Raw genomic sequence first — 19154 nt, 5'->3', positions numbered from 1 at the left:
GCACAGGGACCCTTAAGCCTCTGGGGCCTGTAATGACCCCAGGGGTCTCCCCACTGCCACCTACATGACCTGATCTCTCCGCTGTGTCCCCACAGTCTCTGACATCTCCCCCTTCTTGTCACTGCAGTTCTGTGCAGCTTATCTAATGCTATCTGAGGGGTGATTTTTCAGTTGCTGACACTTTAAAGGCAAGGCGAGTATACATGTGAAAACAAGACAGATATTCAGGGAGGCAGCAGAAGGCCTAACAGGGGAGTACCCTGAGGAAATGAGGACAAGAAGTGAAAAAGGCAGAACTGTGGACATGTGTCTTCACTGTGCCATGGAGGTGGTGTGAGCACTAGAAGGCCTCACAGGACTCAGCACGGCAGTGTGCAGGCACCCATTTAAAGCAGTGGCCAGTCTGGAAGGATAATAGTGGCAATGCACACGTGTGTGCAGTTTCTGAACACAGAAGGCAGCTTTGAACGGCTTGTCCAGAGACTTGTCAGTCATTATCAACAAATGTGCTACAGATCTGCAGTTTCAAGGGATGTTCACATTGTAGGAATACTTTTTCTCCTTTACACATGAGCAGAGAGGTGGTAAAAGCCACATGTCAGAGAAGCTGATAAGGGCAGCTGGGGGTGACTGAACCTGTATGACTGTAAGCCCCATGTTGCTGGCAAAATGAGTACTCATTTGATCAACTCTTGACTAGGAGATTTTCAGGGCTTTCTCAAAAATTTTAATCTTTCCCTGGGGAACTGTTTGAGTGTATATAGATTCATAATAAACAGGAACTCCTGAATCATAGAGTGATGGAAATGTATCTGCTGATGGTTCTAGATTTTAACTGCAAGTTAAACAGCCATCTATACATAGGTATGCAATGTGTGCGTATGCAAAACCTACTACCTTGGGAGTATAATCCATAATTAGAGCTCCTATAAAAGAAATATCCACCCATAAACTAATGAATTATATTTGCCCTAAGTATGTGTGCATCTAGAAATGTATACCATGTAAAAACATGAAGTGGGCCTCTATCATTTATTCCATAATTAACTCTTTTGGCTTTACTGAGATGAATTAAACTCTGTTTTTGGGGAGCATTCAAAGTGTGGCCATGGCTACATAAAAGAGCCAACTAAATTGGGTAAGTTCCATTGTTATCTGACATTTTGCACCCTGACCACCCACGCTCTCCAGCCTTGCTTGGCTGCTGTTTCCCTTTTTCTATTCCCCATTGGTTAGGAAAGCATGAAAATCAGCCTTCAAGAAGCAGTTCTGAATATGATTTGAATTTCTGTGCTTTATCAGTTTAGAAACTACTGTCAAAGACTTCTTACTCTGAAGTATGAAACTTTTAAGAGAAAAGGAATTCACATTTTCATCTTCTTAAACATTAAATGCTTCAGTAAACATTGACTAGCTTGTGGTGGCTTCTTACTGTTGTTAAGGTTAAAAAACAGCAGCCCTTCAACTAGTCCATGGTATATTTCCTGTGGAAAAGTGGCACTTTCCTTACTAGTGTCAATAGGCTTCCCAAGAAGCAGCTGTTCCTTCCCATGACCCCTCTTTGACTGATTCTCTCCTTAAGATTTAAAAAAAAAAAAAAAAAAAACTAGGAATAATTCCCAAGATCTGCATCCTGTTTACCAGAAATTTAAAGCCATACCAAGTCCATTATTTTTCCATAAGAGGCTCCAAAGGCTCCAACACTTGCTAGATCTTTTAGATCTGTTTTTCTACTCTTCATAGAACTGTGATGGTAATGTTTTTTTGATGAGGAAAGTCTTAGTGAAGAGTTGTTCCCAATGTTTTTTTTAGTCTTTTAAAGCCTGTGACAAGGGGCTACTGCTTCCCTTATTTATATTCGCAAGCTATTCCTTGATCAGATTGTTGCAGGGGTGCATGTACATTCATCCTTCCAGAAAGTTTTGTGCAGTACCTCAGTGATGTGTCTGTATGGGACATCAAAGGAAGACCAGAGCTGAGAATTGTAAATATGTGCTATTCCAGAGAACTGTAGCCAAATCCTTGCCTTTCTTAGTTTTAAAACCTGCATCCTTCCAGGCTTTTCAAATTCCTATTTAAATAAGATATTTTTGCTATTTTTTAAGTTCAGATATGCAATCTGTCAAAAATAATGAAACCTCTCAGTACTAAGAGAAGCATTACAGTCATATTTTGTGATAAAGGTAAATGTTTTTGGTCCTGCTTCAAATTCTTCATGAAATCAGGGGATTTTGCTGTTGGAGATTGTCGTTTTACCCTGAAAACATTGCACATTCCCTCTGAAAATTGCAAATATTTGGAAATTCATACCTGTGCTCTGGAGGTGGAATTTCACAATTCCTACAATGGATATCTCTGCTCTCTCTGACAGAACTGGCAATTGTTCCCCTCTGGAGCAATTACACGTGCCCAGGAAAATATAAGTTTTCATAGAGATATCCTTTCACAAGAATACTTTGAGTGCTAGTCAAATGATGCATGAATGTGATGCCAATTATCAGAATATAATACTACATTCATTCCTGTTAAAGGAAAAATATATATATTTTAAATGATCGTACTTAATTGATAAATGTTTATTACTGCATGTGTCTTCTCTAAATACATTGGGTGACACTGCATCTCAACTGTGTTTTAGCTAAAAATATGGCTTTAGATCTAATATTCCATCTACGTTATTTTAAGATAATTCAGCTGCAGAATGCAAACTCATTTGTTTTGCTGACTCCTTGTATCTTTGTACTGAGAAACATCAAAGAGAGTGGCAAGCAATTTTGTCGGTATATGAGAGAAATATTCTTAGATAACATCCTAATCTGGAAATTGTTTTTGTTGAACAAGGGGGAAAAAAAAAGAGCTGGAAAAAAACTAATGAATAAAAATTGGCCTCTGGAGATACAATTCAATATTTCTCTGTAAGATTTCACCCAGAATTTCATTTTGGGTAGAGAACAGCAATTCCATTTTAAGGAAGCTTTCAAAAAGTTGGTTTCTTTCCAATACGAAGCAAATGCTCAAATCTTAACATTTACTGCTGGGCCCATTTAGACTTGTAGGACAAGCGTGTTTGGGGAGACTGTACTAGAACAGAGAAACTAACAGGCTGGAAATTCTAGACTCCTCAAATACCTCTGTGGCTGCAGGTGAGGGAGTTCAGAGCAGCTGGCTTTAAGAAGCAAGTGAAAGCCTGCTGCCTGCCACTGCACCTGATATGAGTTCTGCTCAGCTCCAGCTGATCCTGAGAGTGTTTGCTGTTGGCTCAAATGGTCATGGGTTTCAGCTGGTACGAACTGTTATAAATATCTTCTTCAGAGTTGTAGATTTCTGTGTGAATATGAGTACCCCAATGTGTTTTACCCTGATTCTTCCTTCATTTGAATTTTCAGTTCATCTCAGAAAACAAATACCTGTGTTTACTGTAATCTGCTAAGGATTTAGGTACATTTTGTCTGAGATGCTTTATTCATTCTTTTCACCACACTTACAATTATAGTATATTTTGGAAGCATTGGTTATAAAACTTATGAAAAACTGCTTTTAAAACTTTTAGAATTGTAAAGAATCTGTTTCAATGGAAAAAAAAAATAAAAGGTTCAGAATGTTCTGGGATCTTAAATGGATTCAGAAAAGACTGTTCTTTAAGGATTCTCATTTCTGTTGAGTGCAGATTTCCTGGTAGATGCTAGTACTGCATGCATATACTTGGCAGGAATTAGTATTTATAGTATTTATAGTAATTTCTAAAGGAAGGTGCCATGTATGATAAGGCAATTCGTATTTGTAGAAAGCTATCTGGCTACGTATATATGTGTGATCGTATTCTGTAGGACACAAACTCTAACAGGATAAATTTTCCTTAATTCCTCTATTATTGATTATCTAAGATATTATTGATTATCTAAGAATCATACATGTTCCCTATTCTGAATTTGCATTTCCCTTTAAAAACTTCCAGCGTAGCTTTAGGATGCTAAAACTTTATTAAGCTCTATCATTTTTTCAAGCTCTTTTCTCTTTGCATGATATGCCAATACCTAATTACCGCTACTACTCAGATGTACTTCAAGCTGTGGGCTTTTATTTTTTTTTCTTTTTCCATACAGCAGGTGAAAACACCCACGCTGTATAAAAACTCTCTTGCTTTCTTCTACATTTAAACAATAATCATGTCATCAAAGCAGAAGTGACTAGAAGCACATTTAAGGATGGATCCTGCCCTGCTGAAATTACATTGAAATTATGTACACTATCTTATATCTCATTATTCTGAAACAGAAATTTATATAGGGATTTAGGCTATTGCTGTCCTTTCTATGATAAAACAATAATAGCATTTATGAGGTTTCCAAACTCCTAGCCAAGACTTACTATAATCCTGAGAAGAGTTATAGCAAGTGTAGAGGAAAAGAGAAATCCCCACTTCATGAGCCTAAGTTTTCTATAAAACTGGGAAAGAAATGTGTCTAAGAATCTTACAAAATACATTAGTGCCCTTCACTGACTGCAGTAATGCTATCCTGACTCACACTAATGTTGGTGACTGGGGAATGGCCTCTGTCTTACAAAAGCTTCTAATACTGTTTCAGTAAATAATTGTTTAAGATATAGAAAAGCCTGAAGGTCTGGCCATGAAAGACAACTGACTGTGGGAAGGTGTGTGTGTAAAACAGTTTCACTTCAGGGCTTTGTGACCTGTACTAAGAAAATCAAAAAGGACCAGTGAAGAATTTTGCTCTTTCTGTTATGCACCTGGGTCTTGGAGACATGAAGGGTTTTCACATAGGAAACATAAGCTAGCAGAGAGCTGAGCTTTAAACTGACATTTGCAGTGTTTCTGCCAGTGGGTTAAGTCCCATAATAGGCACCAAGCCATGGGTTTGTTTGTGTGTCAGCCCTGGCCATGTGAATGAGGTTGCCTGGAAAGGAGGAATTGCAAAGTAAAAGCTCAGAAGTGATGGAGCCAGGGCAACTGCAGGGAAACCACTGCTAGTCCTGGAGCACCCTGAGACAGCACACAGAGAGACAGAAGAATTTTATTTGGCGTCATATATTGGAAACTTACACTTCATTGAAGAGTCAAACAGGGAAGCCCCATTAGTCGCTGCCGAGTGCGTTGTCACACACAATGACACACTCCTGAACCCAAATGTTGTGTGTTCCCTCTGTATTTTGGTCTGTGACCCTGGCCAAATCTCTGACAACTGGAGGGAGTGTTAATAGGCTGAACAGACCATAGTATTGCTCTGCCCCCAGCTCACCTGTGGGCCAGTTGCGTTGGAGTGGCAGTGGTGGATAGGGGCTTCTTGAGCTGTTGCCTCCCTGCACTGGGGCCTTGCCCTGGCTGCTGTGGGAGTATTGAGGATCTGCCTTGGTGTATCTGATGATGGGTAACAAGGTTTTCCAGATTATTAAAAGAGCATTTAACTTGGATGCTGTGATTATTATTACAAGGCAAAATTCTACTTCTCTGAGGGTATAAAAGGTTGCAAGTAGGATTTTGTGTTGCTCTACACCAGGCACAATTAGGTCACTTTTAAGATTGTTCTGACAAACATGTCGGCTTAGTGTGTTGAAACAATGCTGTCACAAATGGTTTAAGAATAAATGGATAGTGTTGGCTAAAATCTAGACAGCTTGGATACAGCTGTTCAGGATGATATGGATCTATGTGCTTGTGGTTGCATAGTGGATGTGTAAATTATGCAATGTCCCACAGTGGCAGAATGTACATCGATACTTTTACGTTTATGCATTGGTTTTAAACTATAGTTTACAGCCTGTTGGGATGATATGCTAACATTTTAAGTACAGCGACCTCATACAGCAAGGTAATTAGGTAAATTAAGCACATAAGCTTGAGTTTAATTTTAAACCTGGGACCAATTACAATGAAATCAAAAAAACTGTTTCCATGTTAAATTCTAGTCACTGCCCAGCCCTGGAAGTACTGTACAAACAGCACTGCAGAAACATTGCATGTGTCTGTGGAGGAGTTTTCTGATGTGAAGCCCATCACAGCTCCTTAAATCATATTCACTAGGACAAACTTTTCCATGTTCCACCAGTTCCCAAGACGATTTTGCAGGTTAGTGAGAAAATCATCTAATCTATGCTTTCCAAACTTTTGTTGGAATGTAGAAAAAAGAGTTTATACAGTTGTATTATTTGGCTGCTTTATTTCCAAATAAACATCTGTTGTTTATTGCCCTTATTAGAGATTTTTCAGTATGAGTAAAGATAAAATTAAATAATAATAATAATAAGCATTATTAACAATAAAGTTAGCAACACAGTGCCAAATGAAAACTGTAAGAAATTAGGAAACTCAAATGAAATCTGTCACCAACTTCTCATCCTGCTTTTTTTTTTTTTCTTTTCCTATTTTATATACATATATATATATATTTTTTTTTTTAATGGTATTAGTCTACTGTGGGAGCTGAGAGGTCAATTCGACAACTCTGAGACAGTTCCTGTCTTTCAGAGTATTCTTGTATCACTAGTAATGAATGCTAGTCCCCTGCAAATAGCTAAAACAGTCCTCTGATAGCTTAGGGGATCTTGGTTTGCTGTAACTGTAGGCTGCAGTGCTTAGCTTCCATGTGCACAACAATAATGCACCTGTGAGCTTTGGTAAGGATGATCCCTCTGAATCCTGATTACTTTACATATTTACTTTTCTTTAAAGAAAAAGTCAGTTGAACCAAATTTGTAAACCAAAGAAGTACTATTTTACAAGTTATTTATCATACAAGTTATTCTCATCCTCAGCATGCTGCAGTTTCAGTTCTCTTTTGTTTTATTAGCATTGCTTAGAGTATTTATCAACAATACTGCTTTTAGGGTTAGTACATCATAAAAACACTGCAGAAATATTGATTTAACTCCGTGCCCACTGCAGGCTGAGATATGGTTGACTAGATATTACAGTTCCAACACCAACATTTTTGTAAGAAAGAAACACCATTTTATATACCAGATGGTGAGAGACTGTTACAATATATGTATTTTTAAATCCATTACCCGTACAAAAAGATGCCAGCTCCATAGACTTACTTCTACCTTTCCTTAAAACACACTATGCATCATATAATGTTATCGTAAACCCAAGTTTTCCAGCAGTTGTTCAGATACCAAAATGCTAACTGTGCAGGCTCACTGGCCTTGAGCTGGACACATGATATGAGTGGATGATATGAGCCCCAAGTAGCAGCTGTGTGGTGAAATAGAGCCCTTCTCTCAGAGAGGGTTGGCTATTGGAAAGCATTCACGCTGATTTTCAGCAGCTTCTCACTTAAAGCTATAGTCTTTTACTACTGGCAGGAATTATTAATATATGAAGGGTAAAAATTATGAATAAAGCTCTGGATATAATTTCTGCAGTCTACAAACTAGAAAATATTTGAGGCCAAAGAAACTCGTTTACAGACTACAAGAAATTCCGAAGAGGTGGAAGAGATAACCCGACTCCTATTGTCTCACTCACTCAGACATAGCCCATGCCTGACCTAATTCATTATCATCTCATCACTGACATAACAGAATATAGTTTTTATTAAAAGCTGGAAATTTGAACTTTAGAGGAAAGAAAATAAAAATGTATAACCCTAAGATTCCACAACTAGCTAGATTTGCTTTCTGTTCATCTAGGAAAAATCATACCATGTAATTTAGCTTTAGAAGAAAAATAAATAAATAAAAGACACTTGGATTCACTCAGAACTCAGCTAATTTCTGCTATGATACTGCATATCTGTGAAATCCGTCTGTAACTAGAATCTAATTAACAGTTTAAAAGTACAATGTAAAAATTGTACATGGAGTGGCCTTTTTTTTTTTTCCTATGGCCAACTTTAATTTGGTCATAAATAACATGTTTAAATAATAATTCTAAATAATTCTAAATGTACAACCTTAGAGAGTTGTTCTGTCCTCCAGATATTTGTACTTAGCTCTGTGACAGAATATGTTAGGGGAAAAAATAAAAAAAATAAAAAAAAAAAAATGGGGGGAATATAGAAACATATATAGAAACATCTTTGTATGTGATTCAGTTATTTCAGTGCTTTCATGTGCACCTTTCCAGTCACTCAACATCCATTTGATGAATTCCTTAAAGCTAACCAAATAAAAAATAAGCTATATTAATATATCGGAGAAAGGTTTTAGGTCTCTACATATTCATTCTTCGGGAACTAATTAAAATTGATTTTGCTGCCCTTGGTTTTTAATGTCATCTCACATTGTGACTGCTTTTTCCTATGATTATTTCATAGTTCTGAATCAGGAGTCACAGAACTGGTGCCTAGTAGGTTTGACACTCATAATTTTTTTTGGTCATAAATATTTAGCTTTTCTGAGTGAGCTTAGCTCGATTTATCTACGTTGAAAAAAATGCTTTGGTGTAGGCGTCACTCAATTTGATCTAATAAGTTGTGTGGTGTGCTGTCCTAACAATCCACTAAGCTGTAATCACTATTTGTATGCAGAGAATTGCAATTAGAGTAATTTTCTTTGCTGGTGATTCTGAACTTGAAAGAAAAACAAATTAGAAAAAAAATGCAAACCCTTTATGCTCCAGTATATTATACATTAGTTGAACATGAAAATTGACCTTCATAGATTTGGAAGAAAGAAGGGAATGTACTCCCTCCTGCTCTCAGCTTGAATCAATCTTTCTTTCTTTCTTTCTTTCTTTCTTTCTTTCTTTCTTTCTTTCTTTCTTTCTTTCTTTCTTTCTTTCTTTCTTTCTTTCTTTCTTTCTTTCTTTCTTTCTTTCTATTTATTGATTTATTTTTTGAAATAATGTTTTATTATCTAACTATCTTTCTGTTTGGTTTTGATTTTTAGCCACTTTGGCCATGGATGTATCCTCTTAACATTTCTCAAGATTCTCTGAAAGATGAGGATTTTACATTACATTTAAAACTAAGCAATCAAAGTCCCTTGTTCCTTTCTAAAAATCGTGAGGATGGCCTCCTGTGAGCTAACAAGTAATTCACAATGTGTATGGATGTTGAAGTGGGGCTCATAGAGTAACTCTGACTTTTATCTGATTTGCTTGACTACATTGCAAACTTCACAGAACTATAAAAATAATCTCTTTAATTCAATAGATCAGTAAGAACCAGTTGACTCTGAGTTCTGTTTTATTTACTTGTTTTGTTTTGATTAGTGTTTGATTTTTTTTTGTTTTGTTTTGTTTTAAAAAGAGCCAGTGGCAAGTAGAACAGCTCACTTTCAAAAGTAACTGCTAAACCAAGATCTTACTGTAATAATGACTATGACAGTACAAAAGAAATACATTTCATTAAATTGTGATTTTCCTTATCTTTATGCTTATAATGAAGAAAATAACATCTAATTAAACATCACTTTGCTTCAGTAGATAAAGGAATGGAAACTTGTGGAGAAGGAAACCTCTCTTCCACCACTGCAACTGCTCTGGGTAGAGCATATCTGTTGACTCTTTGGGACATAGCTTCCAGCTCATCCTGAGCAAGGTAGCAGGGAGTAGGGATCCTCATTGTTTATATGATTTACTCTTCATATATTTGAAATTAATAGATACAGGTAGTTGCTGAAGAACAAGCAGCACAACCCTAAAAGAAAAGCCTTGCCTCTTGGAAGAACATTGCTGCACCACTGTGGTCTTGTGACAAGGAATATGATTTCTTTCTTTCCACAAGACAGCAAATAGCGTCATAATATAGGTGGCAATGACTTCATATGATGTGCAGTACAAGCCTTTCTTACTATCACTCTTGGTTTAGTGCATTGTGCTTCAGACGTTACTTAACTAACATGTGCTGAAAATTTGCTGCCTGCTCCTACAGCCATGTAATCTCAACAGCTTCCCTTTTAACCTTGACTCTGGTCTCAGCTGCTCTGTGAAGACTGAAAGTAAAATCATGTTCCTATTGCAATACTGTGTGTTCTGCTATTGACCACAGCTGGGACTGCATTCCACCCTATGGTGCTGTCAAGTTTTTGACATTCATATGCCATCCTCACTTCTTGAATCTTACGATCACTAGTAAAATGGAGCAATGTTTAAAAAGAAGGAATATGTTTTTACATTTGCATAACTTTAATGATTGAACTGATTGAGCTTAACATCTCCTTCAAAGTTCCCACTTTGACTAGAATTGCTAGCGTTCAAATTGCAAATGCATATCTCAAAAGGAACATATTTGTAGAAAGTTTCATGTGATAGGAAATGGAAATGGATAGGAAACTTAAGATGAAAAATGTTTTTCATCTTAGCAGTATTTTTTATCTCACTTGTGTATGTAAGCAATGTGCTGAGGAGGAAGTCAGATTGTGTGTATGTTATTAGCTGTATATACGGATTTGCCTGCTTGATTTTTTTTTCTTTTTTTCCTAATTCAATCAAAAGAAGCTTTTAGGATGAACAAGTAGGAGATGAAGCAAGGACCAGGCAAGAAACCATGTTGTACATTACCTCATAAGAACTAATGGTGAGGCCATTATTGGAGAAGTAATTAAAATTATATCACTGCTTTATCAAAAATATAATTAATCATTAAAAGCTTCCTCGTGTTAGAATAGAAAGGCAGCTCAGTATTTAAGGGTGGTTTGTGCAAAACCAGTGAATGAAGACAATGACTCTGAAGGACTAATGGTTATAGCTTTTTTGTTCTTTACATACATGCAAAGTATCCACACAAAGGAAAGCTGGTGAGGGGTCTGGAGAACAAGTCCTGCAAGGAGCGGCTGAGGAAGCTGGGTTTGTTCAGCCTGGAGAAAAGGAGGCTCAGGGGCAACTTTATCACTCTTTATAAGTACATTAAAGGAGGCTGTAGAGAGGTGGGGGTTGGCCTATTCTCCCACGTGCCAGGGACACGACAGGACGACACAACAGTGACAGGACAAGGGGGAACGGGCTAAAGTTGCACCAGGGGTGTTTTAGGTTGGATATTAAGAAGAACTTCTTTACTGAGAGGGTTGTGAGGCATTGGAATGGGCTGCCTAGGGAAGTGGTGGAGTCACCATCCCTGGAGGTCTTTAAAAGACGTTTAGATGTTGAACTTAGTGATATGGTTTAGTGGAGGACTTGTTAGTCCTCCACTAACAAGGTCAGAGGTTGGATTCGATGATCTTGAGGTCTCTTCCAGCCTAGACAATTACGTGATTCTGTGAAAGTATGTATACTTTACTATGTACACTTTCAAATTTATACGCAGTATATTCATTTTTTTAGGAGCAATTTTTATTTAAAAAGCTGTTTGTCACAAGCTTCTGGAGGAAAGTTTCTTCTAGGTGCCAGGACAGCTTGGCCTGTTGCACAGCAGGGCTGAGAAGGAGTGGCTAAATTTGAGGACTCAGAACAGTGGAACTGAGGGCATATTATCAAAAGTGTAGAGGTAATGATCGGTAAATTGATATTTCCCTGCCTTCTGAGGGAGGGCAGTGAGATCTGCAGTACAGATTCTTCTTTATTCTTGGTGTGAATGCAATAATATAAGGTAAATTTTATACCTTGTTCTTTATACATTGTTCTTGCCTCTTCTGCATGCTGAAATAACACATACTACAGCACTCAATACAGAGGAGCTTTATATATGTTGTCCAAATAAACATTGAAAAAAAAGATTTAAAGCACTCAGGTTTAAAAATTGTTTTGTTGCATTATGAATGTTATTATTTTCTGTTTCATTCTTAATGTAAAGAAAAATAAAGTGAAAGAATGGCAGTAGAAGCTTATGAGGAGACCTTGGAGACGTTTGTGATCCCCTGGTCACGGGTTTGAATGATCAGGGAGTTAGAGCAACAAACTGTGAAGTCTTCATTTTTGGTCTTTTAGTTCTGAATATAGATCTAACTTTCTGCTGAGCTTGATTCCCTGTTTATAGACAGATGGGCTGGAGAGGTTTCCCCTTAAAATACATTCAGTTTCCCAAAAGACATGAGGGGAAGTTTAGATGTCTGTAGAACAAATACATAAGTGAGCAGTGTGTGAACTCTAGCCACTTAAAATCTTCATTTTGCACAGACAGGAGATACACAAAATCCAGCCCTGCTTGTGACTGGGAGCTTACAAGATTTTGTCCTTGTAAAAAAATATTTTCAAGCTTTCTTGTTTTGGGATTCCTCCATGCACCCTTAGAGTCCTCCACGCATCCCAGCTAATGGCAAGAGACTCACTTCAATTTCTGTTTGCCAGAACAGCCTGGTGGGTCATGGATGCATCACTGGGCCTTAAAAATATGATTCAATAAAGTGGTTTGTGTTGTATTGCTTTTAAAACTAGGAAGATTTACACATGTGGATTTGTATTCAAAACTGAGCTGTGTGACTTTTGTATAATATCTGATGGATGGATGTTTTTATATGTAGTGTGCCAAAATCATAGAAGCGGACAGAATATGTACTGTTCTGTTTATTCTGTGTCTTTAACATCTTCCTCCTCGTAAATGTAGCTACACACACACATCTATATTTATATACATAAGTACATAATTCTGTATATATTTCTGAAAGCTTTGCCACTTTCCCTTTAGATCCGTTAGTGACATAAAAAAAACAAACACATAATTTTGTATGGGAAGAGAGAGTTTGTAATAAAAAAGGGCTCGTGTGACTGAAAGCTTGTTTACTTTGGCCAACTATCTCAGCTGGGCTGGTAAAAACAAACAAACACATGAAAAACAAGTCCCAATAAACCTGATATCTCTTGTTGATTGTGCTTACTGTTATTAAAACATCAGAGTATGCAAGTGATATTGTTATGGGTATAATATTGTTTATTAAATATTAAATCCATGATTATTGAACTGTAGAGAACTGCTATGAAGAGTGCTGTGTGCTGTGCATTGATGTATTCATAGTACACACAGGCACAGACATACAGTATTATGATTCAGAATTACTACTGGGATTTTAGACTAACTAGTGCATCTCTAGTTTTGCATTGGACAAATAAATATTGACAATTACAATGTTAGTAAGTGGAAACAGAGTTGCGTGTTGGTACCTAAGTAGTTTAGAGTTGAATCATAGTGTTTGATTTTTTTTTTTTTTGAATGTCTTCTATTTTTAAGACTCTGAGATTGAAAGTTGAGTTAAGCTTTGGTAATTCTATTGCTTTCAAAATCCTAAAGTTTTCAGACAACATTTTTTCTTTTCTTTTCCTTTTTCTTTTCTTTCTTTTCATTTTTTTAATCACAGTTTTTAGTACAATTGATTCTGTATATAAAAGTAGCAGGCAGGTATTTATCAATTAACATTCTATCTCTTGTTCCCTTTGAAATATTTATTCAGCAGCTGTTTTGCTCCCGGCATTGTTTTACTTCTTATTGTCTTTCCCTAGTGTTTCTCCATTTGCAGTTAAATTGAAATACATGACAGCGATAGAAACAGGATTCTCATATGCTTTGCTTTCCGTAACTCTACACTGTTTTAGACTTGGTGTAGAAACGTTCCTCATATTTACAGAGGGGTACTGGGAAACAGTGCATCCTGACTCCTGTGTTTAAAATAAATAAATAAATATTTTCTACATTCTTGAAATGTAGAGCTGAAGTGCTTGGAAAATGTGAATGATTTCATGGATGTCTCAAAGCTTTAAAGATGAAAGATTCTTCTTTTTTTTTTTTCTTTTTTTTTCTTTTTTTATTTTTTCTTCCTCCCTGATTAAGCTATGAGAATGATGAGATCCTGTGGGCTTTTTCCACTTCAAAGGGTCATTCAAATATAACTCTAAGGATGAGTGCCACAAAACTATTTCCATGAAGTTTGATAGAGTTCCTTTTGTGTTACGTGGAAGGATAGGTAACTGTTCCCCTTCATTTCATCTAACTTTTGCTCTGCTGGACTTTCCAGGAGCTGGTAAAGAGTTAATCATTAAGTCAAGGAACCTCCTAAGTAGCAGGAATCTGACATCCAAAATCATATTAATAATACTCATTACTTTTAATGTAATTCTTCCAGGAAATTGCCTACATATTTGATATAAATCAGTTCATATCAGGAATGAAAACAGTTTAAAAGACACATAAGGGGGTGGAAATCTGGCCACCATAGGATGGATCTTGGTCTGGACCATTTTGGATCAGCTCCAGTCAGTGATGGGAGTGTCAGCTGTTTACAGCAGGGAAAGAATGGGTCAGTGTTATTCAGCATTACTACCTTTGAACAATTCAAGGTTAAAGACATGAACTTCCAAACTTGTCACAAAAGGATTTGAATGGCAATGTCTGAATTTGACATTTCAAATACAAGAAATACTGTTCTACAAAAGCCCAAACAAAACACTCCTAATAGAGCTATGAAAAACACTATTATAGGGCCTTAAAAATGAAACGGAGGAAACCTCTCAATACTTACAACAACAAAAGAGTAAGAAAACATTGTTCTGAATATAAGGAAACTGATAGAAGAACTTACCAAGTCTTCAAAACAAACATACCTAAAATGGTTCACTCAGTCTTGGCACCTGGTCTGTAGTACAATAAAACATTCTGGTAAAAATAAGTTTATGGATGAATGTTAACAGTATAGAAGGAAATAATAAGTCCAAGTTCATTTCTGTAGGATCTACAAAAAATAATAAGTTAATTGCTGATAGCAATGTTTCTCCTGTCACTGTTTTCCATGTGTTAAAATGAGCAGCAATGTTTGGCTTGATCTCTCATTTATTTGGTCATTATTGGAAGAAAAAACAGTTCTTTGTGATATAATTTAATTGCTGAGACTGATAAGGAAGTTTTAATCTACCTCTAGTCCAATCAAATTTGGACTTCACCAGAGCATTCAAATGTATTTTAAGTTCTACTTTTCCATCACTATTTCATAACTGCCTCTAATACAGATTTATATATACAAATGTATTAGTCACTAATTGTAGTTTTAGAGAAGGTAACAATTTAGAACTTCTTTTGAAGTCATCTGGAGGTGCACTGTTTGACCTGTGATGTTCCCCTCAAAAATTTGCCATTTGTAAAGAGCATTCGTGCCTCTCTGGTGGCAAGGTCAGAAATAGCTGAAACTAATTCACTATCTGGATGCCTCAAACACTTCTTGAATTTGACAGTCTCTGTTACTTAGTGTTCATTTCCAGGAGAAACCCAGAAGGAATATGTTGGATACTTCAGACCTGTTACCTGGAATTTCCGGGGCTGTGCCTGAGCAGCAGAGTTGCTCCTGGAGCATTGGTCACCTGGAGGCTGCTGGCACACATCTTTGTCCCTCACTAGGTCCATCAGGGAGAGGAGGACCCAGACAACTGCTCATCTTTCTCTCAGGTACACTTTACCACTAACCATCTTCACCCCTTTGGTAGCATATGGAGAACACCACAGAAACAGTATGTTCTTCATCACTTCTCTGCAAAGACTACAGATGCTACGGTGGATGGTGGAACTAAAGGTATTTAAATCTTATTCATGATTCCTTGAGGCAGAGTGGTAGAAGTGTGAGCATTTCCAGGATGTACCTAGTCTTGTCATGTAAAAAAAAAAAAATAATCTATGCCCAGATCATTTATCCAGCAACAACTGGCAGTAGAGTTCTTTGCATAGCATTGAAGTCCCTATTACATGGGACAGTGCACAGTTTTGTAAACAAAACAGGAAAGGTGCCAAGGTCTGAAATGTATATTCCCATTCTGCCTGATTAATTTGGATAGAGTGTATTAATTGGGATGGGAAAAGTGTGGGTTTCCCGGGGAGGGGAAAAAAAAAAAAAAGCAGTGATTCATAAGAGTAAGTAATTTTAACTTGTCTGTTGATGACTGATTGCTTCCTAGGCTTTCTCACTTGCTGATGTCATCATTTTGTCCAAAATCTTGGAAAAGTTTGAATTTTGATTTAGGGCCTAGTCCAAGATAGATTGCAGTATACCGAAAGATTTCTGCTGACTTCATTGTGCTTTGGATCAAGCCCCTTTGATGGCATTTTGAACAGTTGCTTTCAAATCTTTCTTCATTTGGCATCTTCAATTTATGTTCCTGATAAAAATCTCATGGGTTACAATGGCTTGAAGAGGAATATATGCATTTCTGTTGTGTTCCAGTGGCTTCAGTATATCACAAGGGTATTGTTAAGAATAGCCACAATATATCTCAGTTGAAATCATTATTAAGTGTGTGCTTAAGGGACTGATACAATACCACTAAAATCAGAATTAAAAAACTACTTTGATTTCACTCTTGACAGACAGAATTTTTCCCATTGAAATCCTTAGAATTTATGGTCAGCAGAGAATATTGAGAATTTGTCTTGATAAGACGTGACTCAGGCTTTTAGGATTGCAGTTATTTAGTAATAAATTCCTGAAAGGATAATACTTGGTTTACTAATATTTCCTGATTGAAACATATTTTTGCAAGATTTCTTTTTTTTTTTCCTAATGTTATGGCGTCTCAATTAATCACTATGAACCATGCCAAGAGAGACTTTGAATTGCACATATTCATTGATGTAGATTCAAGTGTAATCCTAAATATTTAGTGGCAGCTATGGCACTTGCAAATGGCCTATGTGTGATCTGAAAAAGTTGAGGACACGCTGACTGTTGATGAGCAATAAGCATACTTGCACCATTTGAAAGGATAGGTGCATTTTATCCAATTAATTTAGCCATGGGGTTGTTATTCAGAGTTTATATTGCAGTGAGAGAGAACAGACTTTACTTCTTATTCTGAAATTAACTGTCACTCATCTTGCACCTGTGTGAGACTGGCTTAATGCTAACTGGCAGCTTACTAACGTCTCAAATTGGTGCTGTGCCTTTGAACTCCGCAGTGGATTTTTCACTTGTTGCGACTTGTGCTGTTTCTCCACCACTACCAGAGGCACTGATGACATCCTGCATAAAAATACAAGGTGGGATACTTTGGGCTGTATGCTATGCATCAGTATATAGATCAAGTCTCTTTACAACATGTTTGTTGAATAAAACTTATTCTGTTTGTCTTGCCTAATAGCAATTTTAACAATCATAGCAGGAAAGAGTACTTCAGTTCTGTGTGCTGATTAATGGGATTGGTGGAAAACTACTTGTATGTTTCATATGAAAGAAAGAGTAGAAATACACCTCAGACAAAAAGGAAGGTTCTCCCTGACTGTTAACCAACCATGAGGGGCACATATGCTGTAGCTGAGTTGAGGATGAAAGCTAAGAAGAAAGACGAAGTAAGAATATTCAAATGCCCTAGTTTGAGAAAGTACCCCAGGAGTGTAACACCTACTGACAGAACCGGCCACAATTCCAACATCTTTTGTTTGTGAAATTCTGGTTTGGTTGCCACATTCAATTGCCCAACTATCAGAATAAAGCAAATGAGGTGAGCACAGGAGGAACACAGAATTCAGAGGGAATGTTTGTGTTGTCAGCAGCCAATCGCACCCTAAGGCAAAGTAACTGTAGAGGTTTTGTTGGCTACAGCTTCAGATAATATTTATATGAATTAATGGTGAATGTCTTCAGATATTTTGTGAAGTTGGAGTGGAAAGACAGGATTCTAACTGTGTGTGTATGTGGGATTTGAATATAAGCATCTCAAATGCTTGCTGTTTGGGAGCTGAAAAAGACGTGGTTCCAAAAGGGTCTTATTTTCCATTTAGAATTTTTGTTTCTTTTGTTGACTATTCTGAGGATAGCTATCCTGAGATCTTTAGGACTGCTTCCATGTTGATAGTTAAAGCAAATCTAAGTCCTTTAACTTGTTTATTACATTTTTCTATATGAAGATGATGTCACTGGTTCTGCTGTATGGAGACAGATGTGAAGCCATCAGGAAGACGACCCTTGTCACAGAACTGCTGGTTGTGACATATCTACTACACAGTCAAAACTTAAACTGCCTGTGACAAACAAAACAATATATTCATAAACAGTATATCGATCTTGTGTATCACATCAGTCCTTAAGAAAATACCACTTCTGACTTCACCATGGATAAATTATTTAATTCCATCTGAGTTACGGATGTTCTCAAGGGGATACTGAGTGTTTCTTAGCATTTTATGAAGAAAAATAAATTGTATGTTGTTTTCTGATCATGACAAATATATTTCCAGAAGAGTAAAGAAGTTGGGCTATGATACAGAATGAGTAGGAAGAAATGCAAGTGAAATTTACAAAATACCTACGTAAATTAGAATTAATGCACTGAACAGATTCAGTTTAACAAGAGTGGGCTGATTTGGAAAACTGATTATGATTTTAATATTAATTCTTGGGGACAGAGAAGTAATCTAGAATAATTTGGAGTCTGTGGTTTTGAACACATAGTACCATCTTAACTGGTGGCTAAATTATTACAGAACAAGTTTTCCATGCACCACCTGCACTCAGCTGTCTGTCAAGGTTGCGTGATGTATTTCTGTAACACTTCAGAGTAGATGTTAAAGAGCTTATATATTTTTTTTCTTTTTTTTTTAACTGAAGGATACCCTATTTGAAATACATTTGCCTTTACTATGGGGCTAAGGGGAAGCTACTTTGAGCTTGCTGTTTCATATTTTTAGACCAAAGAACTTTCTTAAAAGAGGAAAGCAGTCACTATCTGGGAGATATCTGTTTTTAAGTAATCCGGTTAATGAAGACATAGTGAAAGCATTCCCCAGCCAATTTAAATAACTGTTACTGTTTGTCAACCCCAATGGTAAGAATAGGAAATTGTAAGAAAGAAGTCTGAAAAATCTTTACTCATAATACAGGAAGTCTTTCAATATTAAACAATGCAATGGCTACACTTGAGTCATCTTAATGGTATCATATCCTGATGCCTTTCCGTTAGAACCATTACAAGTTTTAGGAGCTGACAGCTTGAAAATCTTACTGAAGGGAAGAAATGCAGCTGAGACAGATGAAATACTGAAAGACTTGGTCATCCTCACTTAAAAGGACTTAAAAGCTCTCTCTCTTGTGAGTGCTGTAAAATGCTTTTCTTGTGTTATGTTCTCCCAAGATGCGTGTACAAATTGTTTGAGAATGCATACAAAGAACAATTCATACAGAGTTTGAAGAACAGCAGTATGGTTGCAGAAGAGGCAAGAGCTAATGGGCATTTGCACAGGCAATGCAATGCCTGGAGCAAGACAACAGTTTGCATAGCTTGTGAGGAAGGTGAGGGCTGTGCAGGACAGGCACTCATGACTGTAAGCACCTAGTTCTACATTTCCATG

Source organism: Aythya fuligula, chromosome 7 (assembly GCF_009819795.1).
Source record: "Aythya fuligula isolate bAytFul2 chromosome 7, bAytFul2.pri, whole genome shotgun sequence".
Taxonomy (NCBI): domain Eukaryota; kingdom Metazoa; phylum Chordata; class Aves; order Anseriformes; family Anatidae; genus Aythya; species Aythya fuligula.
This window is presented reverse-complemented; position numbering follows the sequence as displayed.